The sequence below is a fragment of the Panthera onca genome, chromosome D3 (genome assembly GCF_046562875.1).
Source record: "Panthera onca isolate mPanOnc1 chromosome D3, mPanOnc1 haplotype 2, whole genome shotgun sequence".
Classification (NCBI taxonomy): domain Eukaryota; kingdom Metazoa; phylum Chordata; class Mammalia; order Carnivora; family Felidae; genus Panthera; species Panthera onca.
Window position 1 is genome coordinate 84,327,846 of NC_138350.1, and position 7,986 is coordinate 84,335,831.

The window sequence follows — 7,986 nt, forward strand, 5'->3', positions numbered from 1 at the left end:
TTTGGGTAATATAGACATTTTGACAATATTCGTCCTTCCAATCCATGAGCATAGAATGTCTTTCCATTTCTTTGTGTCATCTTCACTTTCTTTCATCTGTGTTTTGGAGTTTTCAAAGTACAAATCTTTAATCTCTTTGGTTAGGTTTATTTCCAGGTATCTTACTGTTTCTGGTGCGATTATAAATGAAAATGATTCCTTACTTTATCTTTCTGCTGCTTCATTATTGGTGTACCGAAATGCAACAGATTTCTACATGTTAATTTGGTGTCTGCAACTTTACTAAATTTGTTTATCAGTTCTAGCAGTATTTTAGTTGAGTCTTTTAGTCTTCGATAAATAGCATCGTGTCATCTGCAAATAGTGAAATTTTTACCTCTTCCTTGCCAGTTTGGATGCCTTTTTTTCTTTTTGTTGTCATATGGCTGTGCTAGGACTTCCAGTACTATGTTGATTAAAAGTGGTGAGAGTACACATCCTTGTCTGGTCCCTCGCTGTAGAGGAAAAGCTCTCAGTTTTCCTGCATTTAGGATGATATTAGCTCTGGGTTTTTCATATACTGACTTTATTATGTTGAGGTATATTCCCTCCAAATCTACTTTGTCATCAGTGGATGTTGTATTTTATCAAATGCTTTCTCTGTATCTATTGAAATAATCATATGATTCTTATCCTTTCTTTTATTAATGTGGTGTATCATGTTGATTGATTTGTCCATATTGAACCACCCTTGAAACCCAGGAATAAATCCCACTTTTTCTTGGTAAATGATTGTCTTAATGTATTGTTGGATTCAGTTTGCTACTATTTTGTTGATTTTTACATCTATATTCATCAGGGATGTTGGCCTGCAGTTCTCTCTCTCCCTCTCTTTTGTGATGTTTATCTGACTTTGGTATCAGGGTAATGCTGGCCTCATAGAATAAAGTTGGAATTTTCTTTCTTTTTTTATTTTTTGGAACCATTAGAGAAGGATAGATATTAATTCTTCTTTAAATGTTTGGTAGAATTTGCTGTGAAACCATCTAGTCCTGGACTTGTGTTTTTTTTGGGAGATTTTTGACTACTGATTACATTTCTTTGCTGGTTGTTCTGTTCAAATTTTCTATTCCTGTTTCCATTTTGGTAGATAATTTCTAAGAATTTATCCATTTCTTCTAGGTTGTCCAATTTGTTGGTGTATAACTTTTCATAATGTTACCTTATAATTGTTTGTATTTCTGTGGTGTAGGTTGTTATCTCTCCTATTTGTGATTTTATTTATGTGGGTCCTTTCTCTTTTCTTTTTGATAAGTCTGGCTAGAGGTTCATCAATTTTATTCACTTTTTCAAAGAACCAGTTCCTGGTTTCATTGATCTGTTCTATTGTTTGTTTGTTTATTCAATATCATTTATTTCTGCTCTAATATTTAAAATATCCTGCCTTCTGCTGGCTTTAGGCTTCTTCTGTCGTTCTTTTCTAGCTCCTTTATGTATAAGGTTAGGTTGTTTATTTGAGATTTTTCTTGCTTCTTCAGATAAGCCTGTATTGCTATATAATTCCCTCTTTTTTCCCCTTTTTTTAACTGCTTTTGCTGCATCCCAAAGATTTTGGACCATTGTGTTTTTATTTTCATTTGTTTCCATGCTTTTTGAAAATTCGTCTTTGATTTTCAGGTTGACCCATTCATTGTTTAGTAGCTGTTTAACCTCCATGTATTTATGGGCTTTCCAGATTTTTTCTTGTGGTTGACTTCTAGTTTCATAGCTTTGTGGTCAGAAAACTTGCATGGTATGATTTTGATCTTCTTAATTTTGTCGAAGCCTGTTCTGTGGCCTAATATGTGACCTATTCTGGAAAATGTCCCATGTGCACTTGAAACGAATGTGCATTTGCTGTTTTAGGATAGAACGTTCTGTGAAGTTCATTTGGACCAGTGTGTCATTCAAAGCCATTTGTTTTCTTGTTTTTCTGTTTAGATGATCTTTCCATTGATGTAAGTGGGTGTTAAGTCCCTTACTATTACTGTGTTATTAGCAAGTAGTTCCTTTATGTTTGTTTTATGTATTTGGGACTTCCATGTTAGATGCATAAATATTTACAATTGCATCTTTTTGTTGGATTATCCCCTTTATTATTATATAGTGCCCTTCTTTGTATCTTACTACAGTCAGTTTTAAAGTCTGGCTTGTCCAATATAAGTATTGGTACTCCAGCTTTCATTTAACATCCATTTTCATATTTCTCCATCCCCTCACTTTCAATCTGCAGGTGTCTTTAGCTGTAAAATAAGTGTCTTGGGGCACCTGAGTGGCTCAGTCGGTTAAGCGTCTGACTTCAGCTCAGGTCATGATCGCGTGGTTAGCGAGTTTGAGCCCCACATCAGGCTCTGTGCTGACAGCTTAGAGCCTGGAGCCTGCTTCAGATTCTTTATCTCCCTCTCTCTCTCTGCCCCTCCCCATCATGCTCTGTCTCTCTCAAAAATAAATAAACATTAAAAAAATAAGTCTCTTATAAGCAGCATATAATGGGTCTTTTTTTGTTTAATCCATTCAGACACCCTATATCTTTTGATTGGAATATTTAGTCCATTTACATCCAAGTAATTATTGACAAATATGTATATATTTCCATTTTCTCACTTGTTTTGTGGTTGTTTCCAGAGATTTTCTCTAATGCTTTATTGTTTTTCTGTGTTTCATATTTTGCTGATTTTCTTTAGTGATATATTTGGACTTCATTCTCTGGTGGTTTTGATAATATGGTTACCATTAGGTTTGTAGATAACCTTTTCTGCATAGAGCAGTCTATGTTAAGTTGATGGCTGTTTAAGTTTGAACTCATTCTTTACTTCTCTCCTCCCCATATTTAGGTATATGTTATTATATTTTAGATCTTTTTTTGGAGTTCTTTGACTGATATTTTTATAGAAATATTCATTTTTACTTCTTTTGTGTTTTCTACCTTTATGCTGTCACTTTTTGTCTCTCCTTTCTCTCCTTTCTTCTCAGAGTCCCCTTTAATATTTCTTGCTGGGCTAGTTTAGTGGTCACGATTCCTTTAGTCTTTGTTTATTTGGGAAACTCTGTATTTCTCCTTCTATGTCCTGAATGATAGCCTTGCTGGATGGAATATTCTTGACTGCAGATTTTTCCCATTCAGTGCTTTGAATACCTCATGCCACTGCCTTCTGGTCTGCAGAATTTCTATTGAAAAATTTCCTGCTAGCCCTATGAGTTTCGCCTTGTAAGTTACTGACTTCTTCTGTCTTGTTGCTTTTAAGTTTTTTTTTTATCATTATATTTTGCAAATTTAATTACAATATGTCTTGGTGTATGTCTGCTTTTGTTGATTTTGATGGGATTTCTATGTTCTTCCTGTTTCATTCCCCAGATTGGAGAGTTTTCAGCTATTATTTCTTCAAATAAATTTTCTGCCCCATTTTCTCTCTCTCTTTCTTCTGGGACTCCTATCCTATGAAAGTTCTTATGTCTGATGGAGTCAGTGAGTTCCCTACGTCTTTTCTTGTTTTGCATAATTCTTCTTTCTCTTTTGTTCAGCCTCATCATTTTCCATCACTTTGTCTTCTAGGTAGTAATTTGTTCCTCTGCTTCTTCCAGCCTGCTGTTCCTGGCATCAAAAGTGTTCCTAATCGCATGTATTGGGCTCTTCATCTTTGATTGATTCTTTTTTAACTATTTTCTCTCTCTGGAAAGGGTCTCTCTGATGTCTTCCATTCTTTTCTCAAGTCCAGTGAGTGGGCAGGTGTATGTGCTGGTCTTCTAGGGGTGGGACCCACTGCCCTGGGACTGAGGGAAGCATGGCTGAGAAGTGCAGTTCCACAAGATCTAGGGGCTCAGTATAAGCAAGTTAGGCCACCAGTGTCAGTGCTGTGCTGCTTCCTGCAGGTGGCTCTGTGCTTATGCTGAGGGGCAGGGGAGGGAAATGCTTTGGCCAGCTCCTCTGTCCCCAGGGAGATATTTCTATGAAGGCTGCCTCTCAGGGACACACTCTCAGAAGAGCAAATAATCTCCTTGCTGTGTCCCCAGGGGCTCCTCAGATTGCTGTTTCACACTCTGTGCCCCTGGGTTGTTTGCCTGCCTTCTCCCCAAGAGCAGTGCAGTGCCCTGTAGTCTTTATCCTGGCCAAGCCCACTGACTTTTAAAACTCCAGGCTTTGAGCCATGCTAGTTGCAAGAACTCACAACATACAGCCCCTCTTGAGGCACATGGCTATGGAGAAACATTCTCCTTTGTGCTCCTCTCTCCTACCTTTCTCTGTGACCATGGCTCCCTTCCCTTCACAGCAGCCAGGATCCTTTTCTCCCCCAAACCGTGTCTCTGCACTTCCTATCTTCTTCGATGTGGCCTCTTCTGTCCTTTTAGCTGTGGACTTCGTTCTGCAAGTCTTCAGCTCAATTTCTGGGGTATTTAGGATTATTGGATAGTTATCTAGTTGCATTTGTGGGACAAGGCAAGCCTAGGGTCCTACTCTGCCAGCATCTTCCTGTCTCCTGAAAGGCCCTGTCTTAAATGACAAGTGATAGACAGGACAAAATATTTTCAAACTACGTATCTGACGAAAGGCTAGTATCTAGAATATGGAAAACGTCTTAGAACTCAACGGTAAAAATAACAACATACGGTTTGAAAATAGGCGGAAGACATGAACACGCATTTTACCAAACAGGGTATACGGAAAGCAAATGAGCAAATGAGAAGGTACCCAATTACATTAGCCATCCGAGATATGCCAGTTAACATCAGGAGACAGCCTAGAAAACTTCTGAATTGGAGACAATAGCAAATGCGGGTGAGGATGCAGAGACACTGGACCGCTCACGCATTACAGCCACGGGGGCACAATGGCACAGCAACTCCGGAAGACAGTGTAGCTGTTTCTTGTAACACCAAACACACAGTTACCGTACGAGCCACGAATCGCACTCTCTGGCGTATGTCATAGCAACTTTATCTGTAACAGCCCAAAACTGGAAACAACCCAATGTCCCTCAAACAGATTGGTGAGGAGTTAAACTGTGCCATATCCATACCATAGAATATCCCATATCAAGCCCCACATTGAGCTCTGCACTGACAGCATGGAGCCTGCTTAGGATTCTCTCTCTCTCTCTCTCTCTCTCTCTCTCTCTCCCTCCCTCTCTCGGCCCCTCCCCTGCTTGTGCTCTCTCCCTCTCTCAAAATAAATAAGTAAACTGAAAAACAACAGAAAATTCTAACAATTGAGCAGAAATCTGAAATAAAAAAATATTAAAGTGTAATAGAGAATATCAAGTAAATATTAATAAGACCAATGATTATCACTAATCTAATGTGAAAATATCAAATTAGCATACAAAGTAACAGATTACTAAACAGAGTTAAAATATTCAGTTGCATCCATGGATTCGATCCATTAAATCAGAAGGTTGAGAATAATGGTACTGAAACAGAAAAATTAAAAGAAGCAAATAGAAAAATAAACAATTACTAAAGAAGAACTAAGAATGGCTGGTAAGCATAATATGTGATATTTAACCTCACCTACTTAATTAAATCAGGTTTACTTTTTTTCACATTAGGTTAAAACTTAAAAAAAAGTACCCAATATTGATGAAAGTGTGGAAACTAGCTCTCTAATAAGTGGCTATGAAATAAAATCTAAAGAGTGTGCATACATTATCTTATGGAGTTAGATTTCATAGTAACATATAAAAGTCTTTGTGAAATTTGCAGTTAAAAAAAAAAAAAACTTTTGTGTTATATTTAACCTCTTTCCCAAACTTGTTTGACCACAGGCCCTTTTGCTAAGTAAGATATATTAACATCCTGGGGTGCCTGGGTGGCTCAGTAGGTTAAGCGACTGATGTCAGCTCAGGTCATGAACTCACGGTTTGTGGGTTTGAGCCCCGCGTGGGGCTCTGTGCTGACAGCTCAGAGCCTGGAGCCTGTTTCTGATTCTGTGTCTCCCTTGCTCTCCCCCCCTCCCCAGCTCACACTCTCTCACTCTTTCTCAAAAATAAATATTAAAAAAATTTGAAAGAAATGTTTTTAAAAAGATATATTAACGTCCTCTAAAACAATTAATACATGCTGCCTTAGTCAATGGCTTAGTTAAGGAATGTTGTTCCACAGGTCTACTGACTCCAGAACAAGTGTTCATTTAAAAGGAGTAATAAAAACAAGTCACTTGAAAGAGAGTGAAAGATTTTTATATTAAGATTTGTGACTCCTGATACAGACTGTGTGTGTTTCAGCGATTCCCCCTTGAATCAAAACTCAGCATTGACTTTCAAGAATTAACAAATTAAGAAATGCTGTAATGTAAACAGAATTCATTCATATTCAGTCTTCAGCTTCTCTTAAAACCAGTGTTGCTTATTTTCCAGATATGGAAATGATTCACCTGGTAACATTTTAGGATAGGTCTTAATATTTGCTAATTTTACAGGAAATTCATAGAAATTTTTCTTAATATTTTATTAAGTTTCTCATGGTTGTCTGCCAATTGTCATGAAAAAAGCCTCTGTCCTTGTACTATCAACCATATTATGTTAGACTCTAAAAATATACTGACTTTTAATAAGAATTTGTATATAATACCAAAGATTAATTTTTAGGTGAAGCAAATTTAGAATTATTTACTAGTTTGATCACAGAATAAATATGCTGTTAATAAGGTATGTCAATAGGAGGTGAGTTGGAAAAGGCCATTCCTTGCTAAAACAATGTCATTTTGGTCTCATCTGCACAAATAAGATAATGTGTAAATTTTACTGTTACAGAGAGCTGATCTCATCTAAATACAGAAAGCACTCCTTCTACACCTAGTCTATTTCCAGAAACCTTATCGATGTGTTTCATTCCTCAGACAGAGCTGACCCGGACTCAGTAGCCCAGGGTTGGACTTTTCCTCTCCTTTGGATGCTTGGTCTGTGGTCTGAATGTTTATGTCTCCTCTCCCAAATTCATAGGTTGAAATACTAATGCAGAAAGAAAGGGTGGGGGGGGAGAGGAGGGGAGGAGAGGGGAGGGAGGAAGGAAGGAAGGAAAAGGAAAAGGAAAAGGAAAAGGAAAAGGAAAAGGAAAAGGAAAGAAAAAGAAATCCTAAGGCTTCATGTGATGGTTTTAGGTGGAGGCCCCTTTGGGAGGAGCTGAGGTCAGGAGGGCGGAGCCTTCATGAATGGGATTAGTGCCTAATGAAAGAGGCTCCAGAGGGCTCCCTTGCCCCCTTCACTATGTGGAAGGTGTGGGCTATGAAACATGGTCCCTTGACCAGGCTCCCAGTCTCCAACATCCAGCCTCCAGAACTGTGGGAAATAAATTTCTGTTGTTTCTAAGCTACCCCGTCTGGTACTTTGTTGCACACAGCTCTGCTCCACCAGGATGCCCACACAAGATAGACAGGCTGCCTGTCCTCCCCTTCATGGACATCCTCCAGGTGGCTGCTGGTGATCTTTTTCCTGCCGGTAGCCCCTTGACTGTCATTTTACCAATTTTCACTTAAGTACCACATGGGGTAAGGAGGTGGCGGCACAGAGTGGGGTTTGTGCCAGAATGTGCAGCTTTAGAGATAGCCGTGTTTACACTGCCCCCTCAGTTTGAATCAGATGGGTGACTGCTTGATCTGACAATTCTAAAGTAAGATGCCCTTAACTCACTATTCTCTACTCCCAGTGTAACATAGAATCTTTTCTAAGTGTGCTATTCAATTTGGAGCAGCAGTGGCTCCAGAATTTCTGTTGTGAAGGGAACTAGGGGCCATAATGTGGTTGGGAGGGATGGGTCAGGCAAGACGGAAGAGCTAAGGAATTTATCTAGACTTTTTCCCCCACAACAGTATACTTACTTGAGGATGGAAATGGAGATCCTAAAGGAATAAAGATATCTTCAGCTTTTTGGGGGCACCAATTAGCATTCAAATGGAAACTGCCTTTCTTCTGCATTTTTTCTGCAGTAGTGACCTTCACTGCTTGCTTTTATGACTTGAAGTTCAGTTTGTTGTTA

At 38.6% G+C, this 7,986-nt stretch overlaps 1 long non-coding RNA gene across 1 annotated transcript in view; it reads right to left on the reverse strand.

Moving 5' to 3' along the window:
• LOC132666104 (uncharacterized) overlaps positions 1–7,975 on the reverse strand; it is a 34,639-nt gene extending 26,664 nt beyond the window's left edge. The window contains exon 1 of the long non-coding RNA XR_009604480.2: positions 7,829–7,975. This is a non-coding gene — a long non-coding RNA (uncharacterized LOC132666104). The remainder of the gene's footprint in view (positions 1–7,828) is intronic.
• Positions 7,976–7,986: the final 11 nt, after the last annotated feature.